We start from the raw sequence: 17078 nt of genomic DNA, 5'->3' as shown, positions 1-17078 counted from the left end.
TTTATCCCCAGTGGAAGGGCAAACCAAAGGACAGCTGATGAATCTGAGGTGATAGTCATCCTACATAATGGAAAGGACCCAGGAGTTTGTAATGAGTTTGTGCCAAGCTGTTAGAAAAATCTTAACCCCATTTCCCACAGATTTGGGAAGGATGAATGCTTTGAAGATACTAGATGCAAGCAGGGTAATCTAAGTAAGGTCCCCCCCCCCACCAACACACTCTTTTTTTGGAGTATAGTAAGAGAGATTTTTGAAGAAATCATTTATCAGGCAGTTCAGAATTGGTGTGCTCTTCGGCTTGTGTTGAAGTGTTACCTTCTTATTTGAACTTTCAAAAGGATTTAAAAACATACTATATTTATTTAGGAAATATATATTAGAATAAATCTGTTCTTTTTCTTTTTTTATTGTACTGTACTACTATCTAATCCATATCATATTGAAGAAGTGCACAATCGGGTCAGTACATATTTTTCTGTTCCTGGAGGGCTCAAAATTACAAAATAAGAGAGTTTAAAGTGTGATTTGCACCTGGGTCTCTTGGTTTGAAGTCCACTGCAGTAACTACTAAGCTGCCCCTCTGATCTGCAGAGATGTCTGAGTGGCATTCCCATCCCCATGTTCAACATCAGTGTCCTCATCCCTCCCCCATATCTATTATCTTTCCTCTTGTCTCTGTTTCTAGCTGTACAAGGGGGTACTGAAAAGTTCTCAGCCCAACCAACTTCCTAAATTCTGAATGTTATTTTGCAAAGTGCCAATTTTCAGAATCATAATGCTATGCTTTTTGACATTGTTTCTCATCATTGATTGAAACATGTCAACAAAAAGTGTGGAACTCCGAATCATCATGAAGTTCCTATTCTTGCAGAAGAAAACTCTAAAGGAAATCCATGAATTTATGGTGCAAACATTGAGCAACAAACGCCATCATACTCCACAGTGAAGAAGTGGTGTACAAACCTTCAGCATAGAGATTTCAAGACCAAAGATGCAGCAAGGTCTGAGAGGCCTGAAATTGTTGACCATGTCCATGACTTGATTTTGGAAGATTGGTGAATATCAGCTAAAACAACTGTTGAGACACTACACATATCCAGAAAACATGTTGGGTGTATAGTCTGCAAGAAGCTGGGTATGCAGAAACTGTTAGCCAAGTGGGTGCCCAAATGTTTGAATGCTGATTAGAAACAACATTGAGTGGACACTTCCAAGTTGATTTTGAAACATTTTCAGCGAAACAACTAGTTCTCGTTGATGAATCATGGTTATACCACTATGATCCTGAGACAAAACAACAGTTCATGCAATGGCAGCACTCAGGGATGAGAAATTTTCAGCACCCCCTTGTATACAGCTTCTAATCCTCTTCCCTTTCATCTGCACTTTGAACCTCTCATTCTGACCACTACCCAAAGGCCAGCATCTCTCTCCCCTCCCTCTGGTACTCCAACTCTTCCTCCCTTCCTCTGTGGTTCCCCTCATCTGAGCTCCACAACCCTGTGTTCTGTCCTCTCTGTCACACTACCCCCTTCCCTGCATTCTGGCCTCTCTTCCTTCCTCCCGCTCCCATGGTCTGAGTATATATTTATCTTCCTTCCTTCCCACCTGCCTCCCAACATGGCCTGCCTTCTTGCCTTGCCCTCCCCCCCCCCTCGCCAAGATACTCCAGCATTCTTGTGGGCCGCTGGCAGTGTTAGCATTGAAAACAAGCTGTTTCAACTGGCTCCAAAAGCATCCCCTCATGAGACACAACTTGCTGTGTCCGCATAGGTGAGACATGAAATAGAGAATGCTTCAGGGGCTGGCTGAAGCAGCTTGTTTTCCTTTCTATAATTTCTATAATAATAATAATAAATTTATTCTTGTATACCGCCCATCCGTAAAGTTCCAGGCAGTTAACATCAAAGAAGAACTGTACAATCAGTGAAAGGTACATCAAATTAATAAAAATGAATGACAAGATAAAGAATACATAGTTATTTAACAAACTTATCAAACAAATGTGTTTTAAAAAACTCTCTAAAAACATTATAAGAATCCGTTTGACAAATAAGCGGGCTTAACCAAGAGTTCAGTTTACCTAGTTGAAAGGCAAATGTCCTGTTCAAAAATTTCTTGTAACGACAGTTCTTAACTGAAGGATACATAAACAAACTTATTATGAGTGTTTTTTTAATGAGGTATAAAAATTAAATTGAGAGGCTAGATATCCCGGAGCCAAACCAAAAAGAGATTTAAAATAAAGACAACCAAATTAAAAAAGGCAACCAATGTAATTGCTGATAAAATGGGCTAATGTGATCATATTTCTTCAGGCCAAAAATTAGGCGTACTGCCGTATTTTGTACTAATTGAATACGTGATAAATTTTTCTTAAACGATGGAAGATAGACAATAGTACAATAGTTGAGGACAGACAGAATTAGAGACTGTACCAAAATTCTGAAAGAAACAAAATCAAAGTATCTTTTGATGGTTCTGAGTTTCCAGAGGATCATAAAGCATCTTTTTATCTTAAGGTCAGTATGATCCTCAAATGTTAGGGGGCTCATAATCGAAAGAGAAAAACGTCCAAAAACTGGCTTAAGTCGGCACTTGGGTGTCCAAAATACATCCATGTGCCAATAATAAAAATGGGTTTTGGACGTATTTCTAAACGACCTAGGTCTTCATAGTACCACTGAACGACCATAGCTAAATGGGGCGTTTCAGGAGGAGTGTCGAGGGCAGGAGTTGGGCAGGACGTGGGCAAGCTTAAACTTAGTCGTACTGCATGCATAACCGAAAGTTATACAGCACAGGATCGACGGAAAAACATGGTCTAAATCATAAAAGCCCACCTAAAGTCACCAGATAAGCACTGCAAACACATAATACAGACCCTCACACACTACCCCAGTGATCACTGACCTCCCCAATCCCATAAAAATTGTAATCACACCTTTAAAATTCAGCCTCCAGACCATCATCACTTGGCAGCCCGGCATAGGAAAGCCTAGTCGATCTGCACAGAGGCGTCTTAAGACATCTTGGGGGTGGGTTAGGGACCCATGGAGAGGAGGCCCCATGCCCATAAGCCCCTGTAATCACAGCATTGATACTGAAACATGTGCACTCCCCTATACACCCCCAAAACCCTTTTGTACTGGCATATAAGTGGCTTCTGCAGCCATAAAGGCTATTAGGGTGGTAGATAAGTGGGTCTAGGGGATTCTGGAGGTGGTTTGGGGGGCTCACTGTGACCTATAAGGAAGTTGTAGTGAGATGATGACATGGCACCCTTTTTGTGAAGTTCACAGCAGTGCCCTGTAAGGTACCCCACTATTTAGGTGCCATGTCTGGGTGTTCAGTCCATCACTTTGCAGACCCCTCCCACGTCCAACAGGGCTTGTTCTAGGCGTTTTTGACTTGGACAAAAAGTTGGACGAAAATGTGGTATAAAGATGGACGATTTAGCGGCTTGGACGATCAGATCAGCAGGACATATAGTTAGACGATTTTCGAAACGAAACAAAATTTGGACGTATTTTTCAAAAATGTGTCCTAAGCTATTTTTTTTTTACTTTGGATGACTTGCGACTTGGATGAAAATGGACTTAGACATTCCTTTCGATTATGCTCTATCTAGTGTGACCCCTAAAATCCTAATGGAAGGGACAATTTCAAAGGCTTGATCATTGATTAAAACCTGTTTGTCTAAAATGGTATCATTAGGGTTGGCAAGAAAAAATTTTGTTTTATCCGAGTTTAAGTTTAAGTTTAAATCTAAACATCCAAAATTTTGGCAATCTGGACTTTTACATCCTCGGAATAAGATGATATAGGCAATAACACAGTAATGTCATCAGCATAGATATAGAATTTGACTTTAAGTGTTTGCAAAAAGTTAGCCAGGGAAATCAAGTATATATTGAAAAGAGTAGGTGACAATGGAGATCCCTGAGGGACGCCAGATGGGTTACTCCAGGTTAATGAGTAAGTTTCAGAAGAATATACTTGGTAAGATCTACTGTGTAAAAATCCTTCAAACCACCTATGGACATTCCCAGTGATTCCCATGGTCTCCAGGCAAATCAATAAAAGATCATGGATGAGGGGAATCTGAGGGATCCCTGTCAACATGGATTCACTAGGGGCAGGTCATGCCAGTCCAATCTCATCAGCTTCTTTGATTGGGTGACAGGAAAGCTAGACTCGGGAGAGTCTCTGGACATAGTATACTTGGATTTCAGTAAAGCTTTTGACAGTGTCTCACACCGTAGACTATTAAACAAGATGAAATCGATGGGGTTAGGTGAGAAACTAACTGCATGGGTCAACGATTGGCTAAGTGGAAGACTTCAGAGAGTGGTGGTCAATGGAACCCTCTCTGAGACATCGGAGGTGACTAGCGGAGTGCCGCAGGGCTCAGTCCTGGGACCATCCCTTTTTAACATATTCATAAGGGACTTGACCCGAGGGCTTCAGGGAAAAATAGCGCTGTTTGCCGACGACGCCAAACTGTGTAATATAGTAGGTGAAAGCGATCTCACGGATGGTATGGCGCAGGATCTGATCAAGTTGGAAAACTGGTCCTCAACATGGCAGCTGGGCTTCAACGCAAAGAAGTGTAAGGTGATGCATCTCGGCAGCAGAAATCCATGCAGAACATACACCTTGAATGGAGAAACATTAGCTACGACCTCAGAAGAACGGGACTTGGGAGTAATCATCAGTGCAGACATGAAGGCTGCCAAACAGGTAGAGAAGGCCTCATCCAAGGCAAGGCAGATGATGGGATGTATCAATAGAAGCTTCGTCAGCCGTAAACCTGAAGTCATAATGCCACTGTACAGAGCCATGGTGAAACCTCATCTGGAGTACTGTGTGCAATTCTGGAGGCCACATTACCGTAAAGATGTACTTCGAGTTGAGTCAGTCCAGTGAATGGCCACTAGGATGGTCTCCGGACTCAAGGGTCTCTCATACGAGGAGAGACTGGGCAAGTTGCAGCTCTACTCTCTAGAGGAGCGCAGGGAGAGGGGTGACATGATTGAGACATTTAAGTACGTCACGGGTCGTGTCGAGGTGGAAAACGACATATTCTTTCCTAAGGGACCTTCAGTCACAAGGGGGCACCCGCTCAAACTCAGAGGAGGGAGATTTGGTGGTGACACCAGGAAGTATTTCTTTACAGAAAGGGTGGTGGATCACTGGAACAAACTACCGGTGCAGGTGATCAAGGCCACTAGCGTGCTCGACTTTAAGAATAAATGGGACATCCACGTGGGATCTCTACGTGGGTCGAGCAGCACTCTGACTTAATGGGGTGGGACAGTAGAGTGGGCAGACTTGATGGGCTATAGCCCTTTTCTGCCGTCATTTTTCTATGTTTCTATGTTTCTAACCAAGTCAAACGCACTAGTTGTAGAATCAGATCTAGTTGTAGAATCAAGACACTTATACCTAGGCTGAATTGCGTGTAAAGATACTCCAATAAAGATGCAAGAACTGTTTCAGTACTGAAACCAGCACGGAAGCCCGACTGATAATCATGCAAAATATTTAATTTATCCAAATAATTAACCAGTTCAACAGGCTCCTTTGAATTTTTGACAATGAGGGGGTGGGAGGCCTAGGAGCAGGAAGGACTGAGCACCCTTCCTACTCCCAACTTTGGTGTCGGGTCGGGCCGTTCCGTGTTGGGGGTGGGTCGTGCCGTGTCAGGGGTGGGTCATGCCATGTCGGGGGTGGGCCATGCCGGGGGGGGGGGGTGAGGGGGGAGTGCTGTGCTGCGCTGCTTCTTTTTTTTTTTTTTTAAATGCTGATGGCAGGAGGGAGTTGGCATCCCTCCTGCTTTTTTCTCCGCGGGAGGGGGGGGAGGGAGGGAGGTCAGAGCAGAACAGGGCAGGCAGGAGAGATCGGGGCCTGGGGGGTGTCAGGCAGATCTCTCTTGCCTGATCCTGGATTCTCCTGCTCTCTGCCGCCATTCTCCACAGAGCAGGACCGCTTTAAAATCACGGGCTTGCATTGCAGGGAATGGCGGCAGAGAGCAGGAGAGTCCGGGAGCAGGCAAGAGAGATCTGGGCAGAGCAGGGCAGGCAGGAGAGATCGGGGCTTGGGGAGGGAGGGGGGTCGGGCAGATCTCTCTTGCCTGCTCCCGGACTCTCCTGCTCTCTGTCGCTGTTCTCCGCAGTGCAGGCCCGCTTTAAAATCACAGGCTTGCACTGCAGGGAATGGCGGCAGAGAGCAGGAGACTCTTGGGAGCAGGCAAGAGAGATCTGGGCTGGGCATAGCCCTGACAACAGTGGCAGGAGGCTTCTTCTCCTGTCACTACTGTCAGGGTGTGCGCATGAGCGGGGATTGCTCTGGTCGTGGGTAGGGAGCGTGTTAACGATTGGCTCCATTTGCATGCAGGCCTTTACTGAACTGGTTGGCAGGCATGCAAACGGAAACGGATTGCACACTGTTTGGATGTTTAGTGGATCTAGGCCTTAGTCCAGTTAGCACTTCTTAATGTCCCCTTCGCTTTGTTCTTAAAAAAAAAAATCAATCCAGTTAGCACTTCTTAATGCCCCCTCCACCTGCCCCCCACCGCTTTGCACTTAACTCCCCCCCAGTTAATCCACGCCCAGCATGTCCTCACTCTTCTCTCCTGTCCAGTCCAATGCCGCCAAGCTGAAAAAACTGCCGGGGGATGTTTTGGCGGGGTGGTGGCAGGAGGAATTGGGCGCTCCTCCTGCTGCGGACATTTGGGGGTGGGGGCTTGGTTTGAGGGTCCCAGCAGGCCGATTGTGGAACAGCGATCGATGTGCTACCAAGTTTGCATGCAAATGATTTGCATGAAGGTGCAAATCATTTGAATGCAAACCTGATAGATTAATTGCTCAGTGAGCGATTGACATGTACACAGAGCCCTAACAGCAGTGACAGGGGAAGCAGCCTCCTGTCACTGCTGTTAGGGTTTCTTTGTTTTTTTAATGGCACAGATGTTGTGTGTGTGTGTTACATATGCACAATCTGTCTTAAAAAAAAAAGAAAAAATCCACCCCCGCGCTGATGGCCCCTCCAATGATTCCCCCCCATGGCAGCGAAAATGGCAGGAGGGTTGCTTACTGCCTCCTGTTTGGCTGAATACCCCCGTGCCATGCCCCCCACCTGGTGCTGGACCCCCATGCCACTGACATCCCCAACCATCTCCTACCCTTTCCCCTTCCTCCCCTCCCCATAAAAGCAGGAGGAATGCCCACTCCCTACTACTACCGGATACTCCCCTGAACCCCACCCCAACTCCCCGAAAACCCGTACTTTTGCTAGACGTTGGGAGCTGGAGGGAAGCACATCCGTCTAGCTCCAAGCCCCACCCATGGAAAATGACGGGCTTTCCCCTCCCTGATGTACCATGTGATGCACAGGGAGGAGCCTAAGGCTCTGATTAGCTCATATGCCTAAGGCCCCTCCCCTTAGGCTTCTCCCTCTGTATCCCATGTGATGCATGGGGGAGGGGGCCTAAGGTCCTAAATTGGCTCCCTCCCTAGTGCATCTAGCCCTTAGTGCAGTTATGTGTGCAATTGCAAACTGGTGCCAATTAACCCCAATTATGGGCAGTTATTGGGTGTTAGCATCAATTGAAGAGCACTTTTCCAAAACTCACTCACTCCATTCTTTTTCAGTTTTGAGTTATGCGATTAATTTAATTCATCAAGATTCATTTACTGTATCTTATTCCTGTGCAAAAACTCACAAACTATATGGCATTTTTGTGACTTCGTGTTGAATGCTCTATGCATAATTCACTCGGTCCAAAACCCACTATTTTCTCAAAACTGCTGCTGATAAGACTGTGTTTTGGAAAAGTGCTCTTCAATTGTACTTATTTTGCCAATTACCGGTAACTTGCACCCATAACTGTCACTAGTCTATAAACTGCATGTGCAGGTTTGCATGCAAAGAGTGAAAGTATGCATGCAAGATGATACTATCAGGAGGATAGTAAGCTTGCTGGAAAGCTTTATCTCTTTAACCAGCACAACTTTCTACTGTGAGGGAAAGTACAGTAATTGAACGGAACAAATGTTTATAAATAAGCATACCTCTCCCCCTTCCCTTTCCCCTGAAAAAAATTATGAAAATGATCTATTTTTATTTAACTTTTAATACACTTGATTAGCTTTTGTGAAACAAACACTCCCATTCTCAGGTCAGAAGTGAATGAGCAAAAAGATGACAATAGTTGGACATAGTCAATCATTAAAAACGCCAATGACAGCCTGAAATAAGAGCGAGGGGTGATGAGTAATCAGAAAGTGACAGTAGTAAAGAAAGAATTAAATACAATATAGCCAAATAAAAATGTAAATGTATAAAATCAGTGTATAAATCTAATCATTGGTTTTGTTTTCTTTCTTGTCATTTTTGAAATATAGCCTAAGTTTTGTGCCAGATTTAAATGTGACTGTTGAGTTAATTACTTTTCTTTGAAAGGGTCATAAACCAGTATAGGAGCTGAAGTGGAGACACTGGTTAAGAGCATAATGTAACCCAGGAGAATGTCCCACCTAATACTACACTCAAGATGAGACAGAAAAAAAAAGAGGAATTGTTAATTTTACTGTTCTGAAGGATTTAATGATTGAGAAATTATGAGAAATTATCAGACCTGTGCAAATAACCAATTAAAATATTTGTGAAAACAGTTTTGAGAAAAGAGTTTACAACGGGTCTAAAAAAAAAGAAGTATGTTACAAAACTGAAAAGGTACGCTTACAGGGAATTATAATTAACTTTGAGGTTCCTGATGACTTATAAATCTGTCATCCTGTACTCAAGCACTACTGCTTAATGACTGATTTATCTGTCATTGATAAACAGAGGGTTCTGTGGAATGTTCAGAAGTGCTCGGGACAATAGGTACTTTTAGTGGGAAAAGGCTTGGCTGCTAAGGCAGGGAAACAAAAGTTCTCAGAAAAGTTCTTTGCTGCCTGTTCACATGCAGGGTTTGCTGCATAATAAGACTTTTTAGAGGCGATCAGGACAATCCAACCATTAATGCAAATTTATTTTATTTTGATTTTTTGAATGGATTAATAGCACTTTTAATCTGCCCCTCTAATGCTATGTGGAGGCAGAAATTTTATATATTCGTATGATGTAGGATTTCAAGCTAAAGCTTACAATTTCAGATACAGAAAACTTCAAATGGTTTCAAATGCTGAACTGTATCATATTATAATGAAGTAAAATCAAAACTCCCTACTATGGGTAGAAAATTTGAACTAGCAGGATTTAGTGCTAAAGAAAGAAAAGCATCTTCCGTGCATCCCACACAGGTTTCAGCAAGAAATTTCAAACAAATGGCCAATCAGGGACTTCCTTAGGCACAGCCCTAAGGAAGTTCCTGATTGGCTCAGGCGCCTCAGGCCCCTCCCAAGGGGGTAGGAGCCCGAGGCACCTGAGCCAATCAGGGCCTTAGGCCCCTCCCCATGTATCACATGATGCACCAGGATGGAGCCTAAGGCCCGCATTCCTGTTGGGTAGGGTGAAAGAGAAGGAGCAGGAGGACTTTGTGGTTCCTCCTGCTCCCATTGCTGGATGGAAGCCTATGGAGCAGGAGGGACTGCATCAGTGTTCGTCGGCAGACATTTTGGGGGGGTTTTGGGGAGGGGCACTTTGTCGGGTTGGAGGGGGCTATTTTCTTTGGCAAGATATTTTGCATGGGTAATACACGCAAAATATCTCTATTAAAAAAAAAAAAAGAAAATACCGGGCAGAAGCCCTGACAGCATGACACTATAGCTCTGACAGGACCCTAATGCTTCTCCCTTCCTATTGTGAGACTAAAAGTGGCACAGGACCTCATGGCAAAAGTTTTGCCACTTTTAGTCTCAGCATAGGTAAGGAGAAGCATTAGGGATCTGTCTGAAATAAAGTGTCATGGAGGGTCTGTCTGAGCCATGACCTCTGCTGAGACTAAAAGTGGTAAAACTTTACTATTTTACAAGCTACGAAAGTAGACTAGAGGTTAGGGCAGTTGTCTTTGGGCCCTGCTGATCTGGGTTCAAGACTGACTTGAACCAAGCCAAAATACATTTTCCTGCCCACAACTCTGGGGTAAAACGCAGACCTCCCTCAGCTGAAGTGTTTCCTCAAATTATTATTATTAATAAAAGACTGTTGGCACAGATCCGTGGGGTCAGAAATGGCAACAGATAAAGCAGTAGAATGAGAGGCTAAAAATGCGGACCTGCACACATGAAAAATATGAAATCTCAGCTGTCAATAAATGAAGATTTTTAAGGACCTGCGGTTGAGATCCATAAGGTCCGCGATTTACACCCCTAGTTTCTTTGATGATTACTCTCAGCTGCAGACTACAGCTTAATCAAGCTTTCAGCTTATCAGAAATCTACCATTTTAGCTCACTCTGAAGAAGTCATAACATACTTTTTTTCTGCTGCCCATCAAAAATATGGAACAGCTTCTAGGATTATTTGCTTTCACATTTTTAACCTTCCCCCCCCCCCCACCTTTTCTTTTACCTTGCCAACTCTCCTGGAAACACTGGGAGAATCTCTGATCTGAATAGAGACTTCCACTCACAACTGTTCCATTCAACTTTCTTCCTTAGTGCACTCAGCTCAATCTCTTGCTCAAGCACATGAAGGAAGTGTGAAAAAAATTAAAGATAAAATTTGCTTGCTGAAGGAAAAGACAGGTAGCATTAAAGAAATTCAAACTACTATAATCAAAGATAAAGAAATCCTAAATAGAAGAGTGGAATATCTAGAAAACTATTCTAAGCATTTAAACTTATGTATTTTGAATTTCACTACGATTAACGCAATATCACCTTTGGAGATTTTCAAAAATTATCTCATTGAAGTATTGGACTATCCTTTTGAAGTTCTATCACCAATTGGCAGAATTTGTTTTTCCTTAAGAGAAGAAAAAACAGTTCAAGAAGGGGGGGGGTGTTTTATAATGATAATGTCTTCTTGGGCTTTATGGACAATTTGGACACCTCAGGGGTTCTGTAAGCATTGTGCTTTAGGAGGCCTGGTAGTGTGATCTACCTTACTGTTTATATTTGTATTTGAATAGGATTTGAACTCTTCAATGCAAATTTATTTCCATAAGGTTGTTTGAAGAACAAAAAATCTGGATTTTTCTTGACGTCTGTAGGTCTAACCAAGAGAGGAGAAAGTTATTTCTTGTGATGCACCAAGAGCCTATGGCACTTGGCATGACATTTGAACTATGTTTTCCTTGCAAGTATATAGTGAAGTAAGCAAATGGTTATGGTTATGTTTTATTACTCAACAATTTAGATCCTTTTTAAATATTAAAAGTTTTGCAACTGGAGGATCAGCTTCTTTATCATCTATACCCCCCTTTGTGAACTATTTGTGGGTCTGTATATAATTTCTTCTTGTTACTCCCTATTATTACCAACTCTTACCACCCCTTATTGTGGACTAAATAAGTGCAGATGCATAATCTAGTATGTTACCTATTGAATTATTTTTTCATATGGTGCAAATTCAGCGAAAAACAGCCCTCCCAGTGAGATCTGACATACCTCCAGGCCTCCTAAAGCACAACTGTGGGCAGGTCAGCAGAGGCAGAACTCTGAATGGGCTGCTCACTAGCCTGCCCCACTGAGACCTTCCTTCTGCCGCATCACTGATGATGCAGTAGAGGGAGCTCTGACCCGGCAGGCCACAATCAGCCTTGCTCCACAGCACTGCTTCTTCAAGGCTGAACACTGCCACCATTACTGCTGCTTTGGGAGGTCAGGTCTCATGGTGGGAGGGTCAGTGGGGGTGCTGGAAATCTACTGCACAGGAGGATGGGTGGAAGGGCAGAAAGATTGCTGCACATGGGGGAGGGGAGAGGAGAGAGAAAGAATTGGGGTAGAAGAGAGGAAGGGAGAGATGAAATCAAAGAGGTAGAAAGGTGAGCAGGAGAAATCCTGCATAAGGTGGAGGAAAAGGAGACTATTTGGACATAGGGTGGAGGGCAGGGAGAGATGGTGCACAGGGAGAGAGAAAGAAATGCTGCACATGATAATGGAGGGGATGAAGAGAGAGATGCTGCATGGAGGGTAATAGAAATGTTTGACCCAGGACACAAGGCAAGGGGGAGGAAGAGAGAGAGAGAGATGGTAGACAATGGGAAAGAAACAAATGTTGGATATGGCAGTGAAAGGTAGAAAAAATAATTATATTTTCTATTTTGTGATTACAATACATCAGATTTGAAATATATCCTGCCAGAGTGGTGTTAGACAGTTAATGCATGAACTAGGACCTAAATAGAGAGAGGAAAAGTATTTTTTTATTTATTTTGTTTATATCACAGCGCTGGTGTAGGGTTGGAGAGGGCAAAAGGGGGGGGGGGGGACATTGAGGTGGATGAAAAGGTTACAAAATAAACCCGCCAGATTTTTGAAAAAACAAAACACCCGAATGGGCAAAAAAAAAAAGAGAATTGAATTTAAAAAATTGATTCAATAGGCTAAATCAAATTTTTTCCCCCCTGAATCAGTCAGCATTGAGATTAGCACAATTTATTACATCAGACCCATGATAGACTACAATAGTGGGTGTACAAGGTTAAGAAACTCAAAAAGCTTTCATTTCAAATAAGAACAAGAAAAATTGCTAATATGAATTATCTTTTTATAATGCATCACTTCCCTAATGAGCCTAACCAAAAGAGACAGCTATGAATTATGCCTGCTTCTGTCGAATTATGAAAGCAAGAGGCTGGCAGGTAATATTTCATGAAAATGATCTATAAACCAGATTTTGTCAAGTGCAGAAGGTATTAAAGCAGTGAATGTGAAGAGGAGTACAGGGGATTTCATTTAAAAGTTTTCTATTATTGTATCAAATTATAGAAATGTAACGGTGGGCTGCAATGTAGACCATATTACAATATATTGATCTACAAGGTTCTCCGAGTAACATAACATAATAACATAACATAGTAACAAAATGATGGCAGATAAAGACCTGTCTGCCCATTAGTTATACCCATTAAAAATTAATGATTAAATTAACTTGTCTCTTCTTTGATATTTCTGGGTCATAGACTGTAAAGTCCACCTGGTATTGTCTTAGGTCCCAAATGCTGAATTTGCTGTCCAAGCTCACTCCAGCCTATCTAACCATCCTGTTTGCAGGATATCTACCATAAGTCTGGCTAGTAACATCCTCATGTTCCAAGTTTGTAGAGTTCCCATTGATGACCTCCCCAGCCCATTCTACACCAAATCATCACATATGGGACACAGACTGTGCAAGTCTGTCCAGTACCGGCCTTAGTTCTTTAATTTACATCCTTCTTTAACTTACATCCTTCATTTTCCAAGAAAAATCAAAACTGATTTCTGTCTTTTCATTTATATGGTACCAATCTTATTTGGAATCTCCTCTATTTGAACTACAAATGTCCTGCTACAACAATTGCTTCTGGAAAAAATGAAAGCTTTTCCCACAATAGTCCCTTTCACAGCCCACACTGCAATACGTGTCCATGGTAGCAGGAGGAAATGCTTAAGGGCTTCTTGTGTTGCCTGGCCAAATGCAGGTTCTGAACAATGGGAACTGGAGATAGCATGGTCTGCAACAGTGCTAAAAGTAAGTGCAATGCATACCATGTTTACCTCAACCCCTGACAGATTTGTAATAACTTGAGAAGTTCTGACGACAGTGCTGGGCACAATGGTAGAGACTATTATAAAGAACAAAATGACAGAACATATACATCCCTCACCAATCTACTGCATATCTTTGAAGGGTGAAGGAACATGTGGACAAAGGTGAGTCGGTTGATATTGTTGTATTTGGATTTTCAAAAGGCATTTGACAAAGTACCTCATGAAATACATTTGAGGAAATTAGAAAGTAATGGGACAGGAGGTAATGTCCTATTATGGATTAAGAACTGGTTGAAATACAGAAATAGATTAGGTTTAAATGGTCAATAGTCTCAATGGAGAAATATAAATAGTAGGGTTCCCCAGGGGTGTGTACTTGGACCACTGCTTTTTAACTTACTGTATATACTCGAATATAAGATGAGAATTTTGGACCAAAAAAATGGCCCCAAAATGGGGGTCTTCTCTTATATTCGGGTCAGCGCCCACCCATCCCCCTCACAGACTTGCTGCAGGCCTCCACCAGGCCTGCTGTTATGACCTGGTCCTGTCCCGGCAGACTCTGACAATTTTTTTTACCTCCCTCCCACGTACCTTTTTGAATCCTTGGTGGTTCAGTGTACCACCAGTTTTCCTTGTTCCTGCCCCACGCTGAGCCCCTCTGAATGGCTGCTGTGAGTTCTTGCAGTCCAGCTGTGAGCTTACTGCACTCCTGCCTGGTGCTGTGCCACTCGTTGAATGGCTTCCACCTGTTCTTGTGGGTCTCATGAGAACTGGCACAGCCATTCAAGGAGCATCTCAGGGACGGGCAGGAGTGCGGAAAACTCGCTCATGTCTGGTACACAACTAGGCCATGAGAACTCAAGGCAGCCATTCAGGGAGGAGCTCAGCATGAGGCAGGAGTGCAGAAAGCTTGCTCCTGCCCAGTAAACCGCTGGACTATCAGGTCATATGGCAGGCTCGGCAGAGGCCTGGAGGACATTGTGAGAGAGGCAGGATACAAGGCAGGGAGGGGGGACAGGGTGGAGAGCCTAGTAGGGCAAGGAGTGAGGGGGGCTGGGTGCAGATCCTGGCAGGACAGGGCATATGAATATTAAAACCCCCGGCTTATATTTGAGTCAACTTTTTTTCCTTCTCTTTTGCGGGAAAAAATGTAACTCGACTTATATTTGGATTGTCTTATATTCGAGTATATACAGTATTTATCAATATAACTAGTGAGATAATTAAATTTGCTGATGACACAAAGTTGTTCAAAGTTGTTAAATCACAAGAGGATTCTGAAAAATTGCAAGACGATCTTGTGAGACTGGGCATCAAAATAGCAGATGCTGTTTAATGTGAGCAAGTGCAAAGTGATGCATGTAGGAAAGAGGAACCCGATATAGCTAAGTGATGCTGGGTTCTATGCTAGGAGTCACTGCCCAGGAAAAGGATCTGGGTGTCATTGTTGAAGATACGTTGAAACCCTCAGCTCAATATGTGGCGGTGGCTATGATAGAAAATAGAATGTTAGGAATTATCAGGAAAGGAATGGAAAACAAAAGTGAAATGATATAATGCCCTTGAATCACTCTATGGTAAGGCCACACCTCGAATACTGTATGCAATTCTTGTCACTGTATCTCAAAAAAGATATAGCAGAATTAGAAAAGGTACAGAGAAGGGCGATGAAAATGATAAAAGGAATGGGATGACTTCCCTTTGAGGAAAGGCTAAAACAGCTAGGGCTCTTCAACATGGAGAAGAGACATTTCATGGATAATACGATAGAGGTCTATAAAATGATGAGTGGAGTGAAAAGGATAGATGTGAATCACTTGTTCACTTTTTCCAAAAATATTAGAATTAGGAGGCATGCAACGAAGCTACTAAGAAGCAGATTTAAAATAAACCAGAGAAAATATTTCTTCACACAATATGTAATTAAACTCTGGAATTCATTGTCAGAGATTGTGGTGAAATTAGTTTAGCAGAGTTTAAAAAAGGTTTGGATAATTTCCTAAAAGAGAAGTCCATAGACGATTATTGAAATGGCTTGGGGAAATCTACTGCTTATTCCTAGGATAAGCAGTCCAAAATCTGTTTTACTATTTGGGATCTAGCTAGGTACTTGTGACCTGGGTTGGCCACTGATGGAAACAGGATACTGGACTTGATGAATCTGTCCCAGTATGGCAAATCTTAAGTTCATTTTTTCTGCTGCCCTATTAGGGCATGCTTCTAACAGCTTTCACAGCTTCAACATTCATACTAATGCTTGCTCCTGACCTTTACATAAAACATTTTTATCCTCTTAGTTACCAAGTTTCACTGGCTTTTCATTAACCCTCCCTTTTACAAAACCATAGCATGGCTTTTAGCGCTGGCTGCAGCAGTAACAGCTCCGACGCTCTTAGAATTTCTCGGAGTATTGGAGCTGTTGCCGCCATGGCTGGTGCTAAAAAACAAGCTACGGTTTTGTAAAAAAAAGAGGGGGGAGGGTAATTTTTATTAGCCCAAACTATATGGTTTAATGCTAGGCGTCATTATACATACATAGCAACTAGCAAGATAACTATATGATTCATTCACTATGATTCACAGTATATTTATCTTATTTATTTAAAAAATGTACATTCCGCTTAAACCTAAGTGGGTTACATGTAAAAACAAACATCAAATATTTCACAAACAAACTGTTAGCTGCAATAATGTTATTTAACAAATGCACAGTACATGATATCCATTACAAACTGTTACCTGCCAGTACCTCATTTCAATCATAAAAGACACATGTCAAAAAAACCTAAAAAGACTGCTGTCCAAGTTAATCATTCAATGTTAGCTGCAGTAATGTTAACAAACTGTTGGCTGCAACAAAGTGAATGAAATACATATAAGAATCACTAAAATCCAGCCCAAGAGGGATAGAAGTGTCACAGTGGGGGAAAAAGGGTTAGAACAGGGGGTGGGCAACTCCGGAATCCAGTTGGGTTTTCAGGATTTCCCCAATGAATATGCATGAGATCTATTTGCATGCACTGCTTTCAATGCATATTCATTGGGGAAATCCTGAAAACCCAACTGGATTCTGGCTCTCGAGGACCGGAATTGCCCACCCCTGGGTTAGAAGATTATGATGGGAAAAGCATGTGAAGCATGTGAATAATTTCCAACCCTTCTATGTGTCTACGTATGTCTGTAGAAGCATGTATGTGTATATTCAGGTCTATGGGTGCATAAGAATGAATGTGCATGTGTTTGTATGTATTATATATGTGAATATTACAACATGGGGGGAGGGGATGGTTCAGAGGCACAATTCCATAATTACAATGTTTCAATGTGCCAATATTTTTATACTACAGGTTCTAAAATCCTTCTTCTATAGAAAAAAATCAGGTCCTTTTTTGATGACTTTTTCCAGTCTGGCCCATTTTTGAACTTGATG

General features: G+C 42.4%; 1 protein-coding gene across 6 annotated transcripts in view; it reads right to left on the bottom strand.

Moving 5' to 3' along the window:
* Window positions 1–17078, bottom strand: part of ATP8A1 (ATPase phospholipid transporting 8A1) — a 449033-nt gene that overhangs the window by 38727 nt on the left and 393228 nt on the right. The gene's annotated exons all lie outside the window — the stretch shown is intronic.

Source organism: Geotrypetes seraphini, chromosome 1 (genome assembly GCF_902459505.1).
Source record: "Geotrypetes seraphini chromosome 1, aGeoSer1.1, whole genome shotgun sequence".
Taxonomy (NCBI): domain Eukaryota; kingdom Metazoa; phylum Chordata; class Amphibia; order Gymnophiona; family Dermophiidae; genus Geotrypetes; species Geotrypetes seraphini.
This window is presented reverse-complemented; position numbering and strand designations above follow the sequence as displayed.